Source organism: Nomascus leucogenys, chromosome 7b (assembly GCF_006542625.1).
Source record: "Nomascus leucogenys isolate Asia chromosome 7b, Asia_NLE_v1, whole genome shotgun sequence".
Lineage (NCBI taxonomy): Eukaryota > Metazoa > Chordata > Mammalia > Primates > Hylobatidae > Nomascus > Nomascus leucogenys.
Genome location: NC_044387.1, coordinates 106,348,591 through 106,363,167, shown reverse-complemented (window position 1 = coordinate 106,363,167; position 14,577 = coordinate 106,348,591). Strand labels below are relative to the sequence as shown.

Sequence of the window (14,577 nt, the reverse complement as noted above, 5' to 3'; positions counted from 1 at the left end):
TCTCCCTTTGCCTCATGTGCAAATTCTCGTGAGAAACCTATTTCACTTCATTGACATCCCTGCTTGGATAGAGCTACCCCTGGACCACGTCACTGATTGCTGGCTGGCTGACGGATGGACTGTCTTCCTCAGGCTTCCCAGCGTGCTCTGATCAGCTCTGGAGAGGCAGCGTCATTACTGTGTTTGTGGAGCTGCCTAGGGCTTCTTCCCTCGGCAGTAGCTATGGTCAAGAGACCTCCACAGGGGATGTGGGTGTAGCAGGCATCCTGGCTCTGTGTTCATCCAATGAGAAAGATACGGTTCGAGAAGCAGGTGGCTGGCACATATCACGAAACAACAAGCTGAGGGCCTGAACTGCATCATTACTTAGAGAAAAAGTACTGAGAGAAAGGAAAACATTTGTGAGATGCCACCAGCAAGGATTTCCAATAGTCCAGCCATTGACTTGTATGGCTGTGGACACATCACCACACTGTGTTCTATAAAAATGACAACCCCATCAACAAGTGGGCGAAGGATATGAACAGACACTTCTCAAAAGAAGACATTTATGCAGCCAAAAGACACATGAAAAAATGCTCATCATCACTGGCCATCAGAAAAATGCAAATCAAAACCACAATGAGATACCATCTCACACCAGTTAGAATGGCCATCATTCAAAAGTCAGGAAACAACAGGTGCTGGAGAGGATGTGGAGAAACAGGAACACTTTTACACTGTTGGTGGGACTGTAAACTAGTTCAACCATTGTGGAAGTCAGTGTGGCGATTCCTCAGGGATCTAGAACTAGAAATACCATTTGACCCAGCCATCCCATTACTGGGTATATACCCAAAGGATTATAAATCATGCTGCTATAAAGACACATGCACACGTATGTTTATTGCGGCACTATTCACAATAGCAAAGACTTGGAACCAACCCAAATGTCCAACAATGATAGACTGGATTAAGACAATGTGGCACATATACACCATGGAATACTATGCAGCCATAAAAAATGATGAGTTCTGTCCTTTGTAGGGACATGGATGAAGCTGGTAACCATCATTCTCAGCAAACTATCACAAGGACAAAAAACCAAACACCACATGTTGTCACTCATAGGTGGGAATTGAACAATGAGAACACATGGACACAGGAAGGGGAACATCACACTCCGGGGACTGTTGTGGGGTGGGGGGAGGGGGGAGGGACAGCAATAGGAGATATACCTAATGCTAAATGATGAGTTAATGGGTGCAGCAAAACAACATGGCACATGGATACATATGTAACAAACCTGCACGTTGCGCACATGTACCCTAAAACTTAAAGTATAATAAAAAAAGAAAAATTAACCCCCCCAAAAAAAAATGGCAAGAAACCGAAAGCCAACCCACCCTCTACCTCCACTCTGGAGGAATATAGTGCCTTGCATTTCCTACTCACAGGATTATTCTGTGGATGTATCTTGGGATCTTATCATAAGTCCATTCTTTTCTGACCGAGGATACACCTCTTTGGGGAGTGGATGACCTAGAAACAAAGTGGCCACCCACTAAAAAGTTTCTCATTGTCTGTGTGAGTGTGCAGCCCGTTCTTTTACACATTAGAAAAGTTTAGCTATCTAGTTAAGATGGCAAATTTTTAGAATAGAATTTTGTTTAGCAATTTCAGCTACTGTCACTGCTTTGCAAAAAAAGTGTTTTGTTTCTTAAAGAAAGTGATAGTCACAAAACATTTGCTGCTTAACTATTCTATGCTGGCTATCAAGGACTGTGAAGGGTCTGGGATTTCATTTTACTCTGCTGAGAAGCTAGCACATTAGTTTGTCACAATTTTGTGGATGCTTAGAGGAAACATGAGAATCCTACATCAGAGATGAAAGACTTTCTTACTTGCTGCAAAGGCAGCAGCCACAGTATCAGAATTCATGTCTGTTCCCTGGACCCCACTTCCCACAGGGCAAGTGTTTGGTCCTTGATCCTGCAGTGGGTCGCGTCACAAGAAACACCGAGCTTGCAAACCCGTTGCTCCATAGCAGCCAGTGGCTCACGTGCTCCTTCTCCCTCATCTCTTCAGGCTGCTCATTGCAAATGCAACCCTGGAAAATGGCCCTTATTAATAAAGAGCCATGAAGGGCCTTGCATTTCTGCATATCCAGCAAGAACATACGGGAACAAAAGGCCCAGGGAGAACTGTCTCCCAACATCAGCACATGTCTGTGAGATGAAAATTCACCCATCTCATAAAGGTACAGACAAGAAAACTTGCAATGACTAGAGAAATCTTTTAACTGTATAAACTACATAAACAACCATCCTTTGCCAAAAATAAACTATACAAACATCCATATTTTGCAAAAATAAGATTTGGACATCCTTTGAAAACTCAGTAATGTGACATTTCCTTTTCAAACTGTCCTGGTTCCTTGTATTAACACTGGACTCTATATCAGAATGACCAGCATTTGAACGCAGAGGCACGGCCTATGAGTAAAAGTATCTCCTCCGTCTTCTCTTCCCCACCATTTCTTATTCCCTTGTAACAAAATTAAATATATTCATTTCTTTCCCTCTAGGCTCTACCATAATTTCCATTTTTCCTTCTTCAGAACTTTAGATTCTTCTCTGAAGGCTTGAAATTCTATAAAAGAAAGTCACCATTACCAGATGCTTTCAAGAAAGATGGAAATATGAAATTTGGAACATTAGGGTTCACAAATGTTAAGAAACCACCTAGTCTCCAAAAAAGGAGGCAAGAATTTACTTATCTTTTGTTTCATTATTTAGATATTCATCCTCTAAATATTTACATTATTTATGAACAATTCCCATGAAAAGTAAATATTTAACATTTCTGTTGAGGTCAGAATAATAATGATTCTTATATACAATAGTTTTTTGAACTTCTTACTATAACTTTTTTAAAAAATATGGAAGAATTGAAAGATTTATACCAAAAAACAAAATACCTATCACCTGGATTCAACCATGGTTAATATTTTACCATATTCTTTTAAATCCAGAAACATATCTTATTCCGGACCATCTGAAAGGAAGTTGCAAATATCATGACACTCTACTGATCCCTACCTTACCATACATTTCCTAAAAGGATGTTCTCCTACATAATCCTCATACTGTTATCATATCTAAGGAAATCAATGACAGTTTCCTAAAACTAGTACTCACTCCAATATTCTCTTTAATATTCAAATCTAATTTTCCCAAGTGTCTTCTATAGCTATATTTTTAAGCTAGCATCCAATCAAATTCCATGTTTCAAATTGTTCTTACATGTCTTTAGTCTATTTTCATATAGAAAGAAAATGGTTCTTCCACCTTTCCCCAGACCTCACTGACACTGACAGTTTTAAAGACAGCAGGCCAGTTATCTTTCAGAACAGCTTACTGTCTACATTCATCTTCTGGTTTCTTTACCAATAGTTTATTTTAGACTTCTTCATAACATCTTTATCTATATTTTGTCAGCAATTTTCTCACTTAACACAAAGACGTAATTGAGACAAGTGAGAAACCAATGAAAGGAAGACAGGTATTGGCTATTCTGACCTTCCTGGCAGGCCTAGCATGGTGCCAGCCAGGAAGTCACTGTCTTGGTAAGTTCATGGGGCTAGATCTGGGTTGGCTGGCACAGTTAACAGAGAATTCAGGAGGATAAATCACAGGGGTGCTTGAGTCAGATTCTCAGGAGCTAGGAGGATTATATCAAGAGCCAAATGTATTCATCAAGAACGAGTTTAAACTCCACCACAAAAGCAAGACAGAGACCAAAGAGCAGAAGCCGAACTTCAACAGGGTCAGAAGAGAGAATGAAGACAGACAACTGCTGGGTGTAACATGGCACCACCACGCTCATCGTTTTCAGTCCCACGCTAGGTGGGGTAAACGTGTGCGGCGGCTGTCAGGGCAGTCAAAATACATTTGTGTGCATCAGAATATCAATTGCCATCAACGTCTCCTTACATCTTCCATAGGTTCCCATGATTTTCTCAATGTAATTCTGACATGCTCTGCTAAAGAAATTTCACTGTAAAGAATTGAAGTTAATGACTAAGTTTTAAATTGTCACTTTAATAAATCTTTAAAAATACATTTTTAAAAATATATTTTAACTATATTTTATAGGTTCTCAAGATTTTATCATTTATGTTAGAAATCAGTCAAAAAAGATCCAAAATGTTAAGTTAAATGAAATATACTCACTAGATAAACATGAACATTAGTGCCTGGCAAGGATTACAGTTGTCAATATTTAATTATAAGGCTTCTTCCAAACCCTTACGTGAAACATCTAATTAAGAAAACGCTGACGTGCAGGAACAGCCTTTCCCTGGCAATGCCATCTCTAATTGCTTCTCCATTTTTTCTAGTAAGACAGTGCGTGCTCACTACTGCCTTTCGAGTATGAATAAAATATATTTGGTATCACCATACATAAAATAATTTACAAGAAACATAAACTGGAAGAGAGTTGACAAAATGCTTTATTTTTAAGAAGTCATGCCTTTATTACAAAAGGCATTTATCCGTACTTTGAAATGGACTATTATGGTCTCTTTATCAGTACTAATAGGAATATTAGGAAGGCTGAGGCAGGAGAATGGCGTGAACCCGGGACGCGGAGCTTGCAGTGAGCCGAGATCGTGCCACTGCACTCCAGCCTGGACAACAGAGGGAGACTCTGTCTCAAAAGGGAAAAAAAAAAAAAAAAGGAATATTATTTTGAGAAAGATACTTTTAGATTACTTTTTTTTTTTTTTTGAGATGGAGTCTTGCTCTGTCACCCAGGCTGGAGTGCAATCTCGGCTCACTGCAACCTCCGCCTCCCAGGTTCCAGTGATTCTCCTGCCTCAGCCTCCTGAGTAGCTGGGACTACAGGCTCACACCACCATGCCCGGCTAATTTTTGTGTTTTTTTAGTAGAGACAGGGTTTCACCATATTGGTCAGGCTGGTCTCCAACTCCTAACCTCGTGATCCGCCCGCCTCAGCCCCCCAAAGTGCTGGGATTACAGGTGTGAGCCAGTGCGCCCAGCCTTACTAACATGATTTTTAAATTTTTATTGGAAAGAGTATAATTCTTTGGAGTTATTTTGTTCTGGTGGAAATACCATGAATTACTTTAGAAGTAGATTTTAATCTTCATTACTATCTTAATTCATTAAAAATACCTGGTTATACCTATGTATGGAAGATATAGATTGATTTCCAGGAATTCAATCTTACATTTTTCACATAGCAGCTAGGTGGAATTAGACAATTTCTTATTCTGAGCCTCAATTTCTTCATGTGTAAAATGAAAATAAAATTCCTGCCTTGTATGTATGTTCTGGGGATTTGTGACAATGTCCATAAAACATGCATGCTGTATTTGGTGCCTAGTAGACCCTGAAATACCAGCTGTTACTTCAAATGCTAAGAACCCTGGCTTTGATCAATGATCACATCAATCTGTGAAACATGCTTATAAAAATGTTAAAACCAGTAAGTAAAACAGAGGTCTGAAGTAGACCTTTCCTTGGGAATATATCACCTGCTTCTTTAAAGTACACTTCATATATTCAAACTGTAGTTCCTTAGGATTCAATTGTTTGCATTAATTTAGCAACAAAACTTCTACTTGAGGGGAGGGGTTCATTTTATTTCATGTAGACTCTTAGTTCAACTGGATTATGAAGAGTCCTGCATCTACAGGGATGGTTTCCAAGTCTTCACACTGTTTGATATTAGGGAATTGAATTAAATGTTGCATTTTACATACATCCCCACTTTACCTTTCTATACAACTAGCGACATTCTCTGAAATAGTATTAACATTAAAAGCCTGATATGAACAGGAGCTTCCAAGGTGAGTTGTGTCCTCATCCTCACGACTGACATTATATAGAAGTTCCACAATATTTAAAAGTAATTTCAAGTTATGGTTATAAAGAAGGCAATGATTCTAAGATTATATAGGTATACATGCATTTGAGAAGAACATTTTATTTAGTTCAACTTTGCCTTAATAACCTCTTTATTAAACAACAGAAGGGAAAGTCTTAGCTTGGCTGTTTTTCTAGTCACTGCCAAAGACCATCAGCTTCTAAATGATATTTAATCATTGCAAAGTTCCATAATTGTTAATCATGACAAAGACTTTATTTCGTTTCTGTGCTTCTCAAAAGATGGTATCTTCATTATTTCTACCTCTCAAAAAGGGGCAACTTTTTTTCAATACATAATGAATAGTATTTATCCATTTGCTTGATGAGTACTACGTCGTACACAGTGTCTAGAAAATCATGTCCTGTTAAATATGTGTCTGTGTAACACTATTTGTGAGACCATTAAATGTGAAGGTAATTTTTGAAATTTTTGCCTATGAATAGTAAAATTCTGCATATCCAAAAAGGTACGTGGTTTGACTGTGTAAAATGAAACAAATATCCAGACTGCACCCATGAGGGAAGAGTGTCCTCTGTATGTGAAGGATATGTGGAATGGTATTTGTACATGTTAACTGATATTTTTTTCCCTAGCATTTTCACTTTCCTTTGTCCCCCCTCACATTGAATGATCCAAAGGTTTATTTTGACAGAAAGCAATAGACTCTACTCCTCATGGTTTTTATGTCAAAACAAAACAAAACTGAAACTTACAAGCTTGGATTAAAGCAGGAATAAGAATGGGAAGCTCCCCCCTCCCAGACAGTGGGTGCTTGGCTGGAGGCTGCATCCGATGACCGCAGCACTCAAAGATACTGTGAACCGGGCACATCCTCAACTCCAGATCGTCTGAACAATTTAAAGAATCTCATATTCAGTCAGAGGATACTATTTGAATATTGCTTAGCCCGGTATTTTAAGGACAGTAAAAGATAATGTCATCATCTGGCTGTTTTTTCTTGGTGTCCTGAAATGTTTTGCTCAGTGTGGTCTAAAGTTATCTTAATAAAGTCTACCTCAGTGGTCTCCAAACTATCTGTAGTGTCAGATCATTTTTCCAATTGATTGTATGTAAAGACTTTTAAAATATAATAAAAATAGAAAAATAGAAGGGTAAAAACAATACCCAAAATGTGAATCCAAATGCTTAGTTATTAGAGTCAACAGACATAAAGCTCCTCTGCCAGCTGCTATAAAATTTCTAAACGCTTATTCTCCCTTTTTGTACTTACCTCTTCGTGGACAGGGAACAAGCAGCTACCTGGTAACTGCAAGCAGGTAGCTAATGGCACACACATTGAGAAGCACTGTTCCAGCAGAGAAAGGAGACGCCCCTCATTTTAGAGGGTCTTGAAACCCCCGCAGCAACAGCAAGGGGGACTCCCATCTTGCGTGGTGTGTGATGTCATCTGTTGTATAGTTTGTGATCACTGTGTGTGTTCACCATCACCTGCATGTGCAAAGCTGCCTGTTTATACTTCCAGTCCTTAACTTCCTGCCACATTCCACCATGAATGTCCAGCCCCGTGGCTGGTCCCTTCTCTAGATGTTTTCCTAGGCCTCAACTCAAGGTGTGTATCCCAGAGTGAACTCCTCATCTGCGTGACCAACCCGCATCTTCTGTGGTCCCCCTTTATGAGTGGCACTCTCCTCCCAGCCACATGACATCATCTTCAGCCCTTCCTCTTGCTTCCTCAGCCTCCCCTATGTGTTGCTGGTCTTGTGAGATTTGTCAGTTCAGTATCTTTCTTTTCACTGTGTCCATTCCTAGGCTCCACACCTCTCAGGTGTTTAATTCCAGAGCCTCCTACTAGCTCCCTGCGCATCAGCTCAACCCTTCTAAAGTGCAGCCCGCTCCTGCCACTTCTCTACCTAAATCCTGGCTTTTCCAGTGTTTACTAAACAGAGCCCAGTATCCAAGGCTCTCCCTAGTTTTAACGCTTTTCACGAAAGCTGTGCTCCTAACAAACAGAAAGCCTCGTGCCATGTGGCTCTGGGCCTCCACGCGTTTGCTCCCACTGCTTTGGTCTCCTACAGCGCCCTCCCAAGCCCCAGGTGTCCACGTGCCCCACTTTTGGACATTCTTTAGAACTCAGATCCCTGACCTCTCCCCTCGTTCAGCATCATCTCCGCGCCTCCTCTTCTCTCTTAGCTGTGTGCTCACAGCAGTGTGTCTGAAACCACTCTTGGCTCATTTATCTTATTTTTCCTGCTTTTTGATAAGATTCATTTCCAGTTCTTTCCCTGATTACTCATAAATCTAGCTCCACGTGGATCTTAGATGGAATAGATATTTAATACAGGTTGACAATTAATACATTAGCCTTCACTGCAGATCATGGCAATAAACTGTATTTTGTACAAAAGATGCTGACTGTGGGTAATAAAAATATATTTAGAATAATGAGTATCATGTAATAGTAACAGATATTTATTCAGTGTTTATGTACCAGCCACCACAGAGACAAGCTTGTATATATGATCTCTTTTAATCCTTACGATGTCTCTTTCAACAGGCATTATTATTAATTCCCATTTTATGAATGAGAAGGGGAAACTTAAAGAGGTAAAGTACCCAATGTGAACGCCTAGCATTCTAAGAAAAATTATGAGATTTGAATCAAGTTCAATCTGACTTCAATCTGTGTTTTAAAAACTATACTAATTTACATGAGCTGTTATGATTACACAATGCTGAAGGGTTCAAATCCCATAGGACTGTCATTATGAGCTTGGCACAAGTCAAGGGCCATGCTTGTTGGATAAGAAATTAGAAAACACTCAAAATGTGTTCTTTAAATATACAGCAAAAAAAAAAAAATATAACTGCTAACTTAAATACAATTTTCAAGATTTAAATATATCCCAGCTACTCAGGAGGCTGAGGCAGGAGAATCACTTGAACCCAGGAGGCGGAGGTTGCAGTGAGCCGAGATCGCACCGCTGCACTCCAGCCAGCCTGGTGACAGAGCAAGACTCCGTCTCAAAAAAAAAAAAAAAAAAAAAAAGATTTAAATATAACAACAAAGAAAGAGGATAATTTAAAGCAAAAGTCTAGTGCATAAGACAGAGCAAAATTGTTTTCTCAGGTTTAAGCAAATACTCAATATGGAAAACAAAGTTGAATTCATTATTATCTTTAATGAAAGCAACGGTCATATGACTGTAATAGAAAGTAACAGTCACATGACAATTGTACACTGAGCTCACCGTTCATCCCTGAGGACATGCCAAGTCCCAGCAGAAAGCACTACTAACTCTGGAAAAACTCAAGACAATGAAACAAAAAAGACCCAAGACAATAATTATTCTTCAAGAAAGACATTTAAACTGCCCCTGGGTTGTTGTAAGATTAGAAACCCATGACAGTGGATTACATGAGGAAGAAAATATTTTCTGCATCCATTCAATAAATATTTGCTAAATGTCTTTCATGGGCATGTGTTCCCTTAAGTGTCACAGGACAAAGAGTTTATAGTCTGATAATGGACATAAGATGTGAATATATATCACAGGGTTTCAGTGGAGGAAAAGAGAAGGGCTACACAAATGTATGGTTTGTGATGCTACTGATTATTCTGCAGACTAAAAGTTTGATCCCAGAGTGGCAAATGCATTTCCTTCTGGGTGTTACACAGAGCTCAATGGTAATGTTAATTAAACTAACCCTCATCTTCTGTAAGTCTTGCAGGGAAGGTAATGATGAAAGACTGGCATGTACTATAATTCGTTCTCCCAAATAACTGAACTAAAAGATGCCATTTATTACAGTCACATGGTAAATATAATGAAACATTTCTCTCAGTCTTTTCTTCACCTAGAATGTTTCTTTCAATAAAACATGGCTCTCAATTTTCATTTCTGTGCCAAGAAGCAGGTAGTAATCGTAGATAACATTTTTTAGCATTTCTCCATATGTTACTTATTATTTCAATTAATTTCTGGAGCACTTCTATGCAGAAAGTATTATCACCTCCATATTATCAAGAAAGAAAAAGTACAGCTAGGGAAGAATGAATAAGCTGCCCAGAATTACTCAGCTAGCAATCGCTTTGAGGTGGAATCCACCTCGTCTGGTTTCCGGGTCTACAGGCTTCACCACACTCAAGGCTGCCTCAGTGTCAGAGGAATCGAGATAAGTCCCTCCAGTCACTTTACTGCCAGCCATGCTGACAAGCCCTTCAAGCAAGCAGCCACTGCAATGTTTCCACAGTAATGTGATTTTAACAGTGGAACTCACTCAAAAAAAAAAAAAAAAAAAAAAAAGAGTATATGCTTGCTAATAACTATGACTTATACCAGCTATAAATACTTCCTGACTAGAAGAAGATTACACTCTACCAACATTCATACACAGCAGCTATCTATCTATCCACCTTACATACTGCTAGGAATTCTTATATTTGCAGAACAAATAAGAGAATAAGACCTTTACAAGGTGTATTGTGTGGTTCAAATCAGAAGTGTGAAAAGAGGTAGTGAAGAGGGATGAGTGAGACTGAAAAACACTGAGGTGTAATATATACACGAAATGCACAGGGAAGCCAAGGTGAAGATCAAAGGTGTTGGATCACACATCTAGAGATGCAGGACAGTGAGGTGAAGAAAGAGAGCTCAGGATCCTCTGCCTCTGGCTCAGAGGTGCAGCCAGTATGTCCTGTGGAGCGAAAGGGGCAGCCTCCGTTCCATGGGCCTTTCACTTATGGAATTCTTGGGTCAGAGATTAAAAACCCCTGCTGCTATTCAGCATCTTTGTTTGGAAAAAAGCCTCTAAATTGCAGGAGAGTTTGCATATTTTCCTACTCAAGTTAATTTCACTACTTTTAGTTTTTTTTTGTTTGTTTTTTGTTTTTTTTTAAAGCCAATACAGAATCAGGCAAATGTAAAATGTATGCATTACTGTCAAAAAAAGTATAAACTGTTAACAGGGTTTTCCTTTAGAACTCAGTGCCACAGCCTTAAAATTAGATCCACACTTCTTGCAGCTAGGTTTATGGTTTCCTTTATATGTATTCACATTCTCATCACTCTTTTTCTTTTTCTCTGACATTACCCATTTCTCCCTTTCCATGTTCCTAGGCTTTTGAAATTTAAATTCCTGATGTTAATATTAACCATGCAGGCTAACAGCAGCAGCTATCTGCCAACTGACAGATGAGATGGTAGGAGCAAATTTAAATTCATTGTCTTATGTTTGTTTACTCGGTGTTATAAATCACCACCGCAGAAATCCAGGAGGGAAAAAAAGATCCTTCAAGGTGCCAAGTCTGTAGTATTGAAAGAAAAGTCGCCTTAATTAATACTTTCTTCCTTCCCCTTCATCTCTTATGTTTTAGTGATTGAAAAAGGAGTGGGGTATGATGAAAGGAAGGGAATGTGAGTAGTTGTGGATCTGAAAGGAAAAATGGTATACTCAGAGGGCCAGTCTACTTCCTGCCTGTGTGTGCCTTTACCTGCTGCTGCAGACAGTAGGAGCACACAAGCTCAGGAGGATTCTGCAAAGCACCTAGCTGTGTATATTACTTCTCATGGCACTTACCTAAAATCCAATTTCATGGCCAGATGCAGTGGCTCATGCCTGTAATCCCAGCAATGCCCAGGTGGGAAGATTGCTTGAGGCCAGGAGTTCAAGACCAGCCTGGGCAACATAGGGAGACCCCGTCTCCACAGAAACATTTTTAAAATTGGCCAGGCATAGTAGCTCACACCTGTAGTCCCAGCTACTCGAGAGTCTGAGACCGGAGAATCAGATCGCTTGAGCCTGAGGGGTTGAGGCTGCAATGAACAGTGATCACACCACTGCACTCCAACCTGGGTGACAGAGAGAGGCCTCATCTCAAAAAATAATAATTTAAAAATTCAAGTTCTTCACTGTCCATAAAATTGAATGCATTTGTTAATTCAGAATAATCTCTTATGTAAATAATGCCAAATGCAGTGTTATTCAAAAAGTGTCTATTGCAAATATTTGCACAATATAAACATGAGCTAATATGTTCAAGAACTGAAACCAACACCAGTTCTTTCACTGGCCTTGCTGCATATTTCAGTCCCTATTTGTTAAAAGCACTAAGACTAGCGTTTAAGGTCAGTGTGTAGATCTGTTTGCTCATAAAACATTAATTGCATAAATGTTAAGGACCAGTTGCCAACAACAAAGGTTTAATTCCTCAGGTATATGTATTCCAGTGAGTTTTCCAAAAGCAATTAACTGATAGTTTTAGGGAAAACTATCAGTTGATAAACATATGTCATAATATAGTATTTTCTAATGAGTGGGAACAACTTTTTGCTTAACTGCTTATTTTCTTGTTTTTTTGTTGTTTTCTTGAGACGGAGTCTCTCTCTGTCGCCCAGTCTGGAATGCAGTGGGGCGATCTCGGCTCACTGCAAGCTCCGCCTCCCGGGTTCACGCCATTATCCTCTTGCCTCAGCCTCCCGAGTAGCTGGGACTACAGGCACGTACTACCACGCCCGGCTAATATTTTGTATTTTTAGTAGAGACGGGGTTTCACCGTGTTAGCCAGGATGGTCTCGATCTGCTGACCTCATGATCCGCCCGCCGTGGCCTCCCAAAGTGCTGGGATTACAGGCGTGAGCCACCGTGCCCGGCAGCTTATTTTCATATTGACATGAATGTCATGCAATTTTGTGAAACTGTAATTCTTTAAATTGTGAGTGAGTCAGGATCAGTATGAATGCAAAAATTACTCAGGATTTTTTGGAGGGAGTAGGGAATGGCCTCACTAGATTACAATGCAGAAACCTCAGTCTGTGAATTGGCTCATCTGTCTTTGACCATTTCACTATTTCTTTGCAGCATTCAGGATGAAAATTTACCCATTCAAGAATAGCTAACAATATGCTCCACTCTTTAAAAATTAAAATTCATCCTAGTTCTAAAACACATTTTAAAAGAGCAATGTTTTTATCACGACTCTTGGAAGTGAAAGGGGTGCTGTGTGGGTGTGTGTGTGTTGAGGGAAGTGGCCTCCGATTCCCATTGAAAATGTTCCCATGAAGTCAACGTTTCTGCAGTGACTCAGGACACTGTGGAAAGCTCTCAGGAGCTCTAGGGTAATAATCAGACGTGTCCTGGCCATTACAATTCCATTTGTGTCAGATGATGTTATGCATATGTAAATTAACTAGATGTCACACAAAGGAGACCCATCCCACTTGGGATGAGGCTAGGGACTGGTCCTTAGAAATTAGGAAAGCACAAGGTCTCACCATTTCTTAAAATACTTGCTGCAGACGCATGTATTCGGTTTCCCTGCACACCTGCTATATTCTGAGACAAAGAAAGGGACTTCAAAAAGTCCTTAAGAAAATCAAACAAACGCTCTAAGTAGCAATGCTTCTGGTAGAAGAGAAACAAAATTCTGTCCCTTCCTTCAAGCCCCCTTAGGATTCACTCCGAGAAAGTTGGACAAAGCAGGTCACAGCTGATGTCTGAAAGCTCGCAAAGCCAAGGAGTAAAGACCCAGGAAACATGCAAGGAGGGTGCCCGGGGGTTATGGAAGTTACTACAAATATTTCATTTCCTGAAGTGCACCTGCGAAGGTGAGTGCGGCAGGCGGAGGGGTCGGGGGTCCCAGCAAAAGGTATACGCGCCCGGACCACGCTGCTACTCACGATTCGCCATCCCCGGAGTCGCCGTCCGAGGCCCCCTCCTCGCCGATGTCAGGCAGGGTAAGGAACAGGGTTCTGGGGCCAGCCCCGGGGGCCACGCAGGCGCCGCGCTCTCGCTCTCCGGGGCCAAGCTGGCGCGGGTTCCGGGGGAGCGCGGCCCAGACCCCGCCGGAGCCCGGGGGCGGCCGCGCTGGGACCACCAGGCGGGCACGGGAGCAGCCCCCGCCGGAGGGAGTGGGGGGCTGGGGCGGGGCTTTACCCGCTCTCGGGCTACTGGGCCAAGAGAGCAGGGTCCCCACTGCTCCCGCGGCGCGGCTGGCGGCGGAGCCCCGGAGTAGGGGGCGGGGAGCAGCGGGGCGGGCGCCCGGCGCGAGGCGGAGGGGGAGTCCGGAGCCAGGGTGAGGAGGAGGGTCGGGGTCGGGGCGGTGCCCAGCGGGGTGCCCGCCCTGGAGCCCCCCGACCCTGCAGCGGCAGCACCTCCCGAGGGTCTGGAGGAGGGGCCTGCGGGGGGCGCCGTCGAGGTCTCGAAGAGTTTGGCCAAGAAAGACCCAAGGTCCAGCACAGCAGCCTTCATGCCTCGACGGTGGACACGCCGTCCTCGCCGCCGCCCCAGAGTCCAGACCGCGGGGATCCGGCCGAGGCGGCCCGGGCCGGGGGCGAGGAGCCTGGGGTCCCCGCACCCGGCGCCCCGGAGGCCCCTGGCTCCCTATCCTCCCGGAGGAACAGCCCGGGGCGCTCAGCTCCGCGCCGCTGGGGTCGCCCTTCCCCGGTCCGGGTCCGCCCGCCGAGCGCCCCGGCTGCGGGGAGCAGCCCCGCCTCGTCCCAGCGCCGCGACACCCCCGAGGGCCGAAGGGCCAGGAGCCCGGGGAGGCGCGGCCGCCGTCCGCCCCAGACGCCCGCCTCAGACGCCCGCCACCCGCCGCCAGCCGCCGGCGGTTACTAAGTGCAACACACCGGGCCGCGCTCCAGGCTAATTGGGCCCCAGGTGCGGCTCGGGCTGTGCCCG

The 14,577-nt window shown here is 42.5% G+C and overlaps 1 pseudogene; it reads right to left on the bottom strand.

The window, feature by feature from the left end:
- LOC115836093 overlaps positions 1-14,241 on the bottom strand; it is a 40,288-nt pseudogene extending 26,047 nt beyond the window's left edge.
- Between the last annotated feature and the right edge of the window lie 336 nt (positions 14,242-14,577).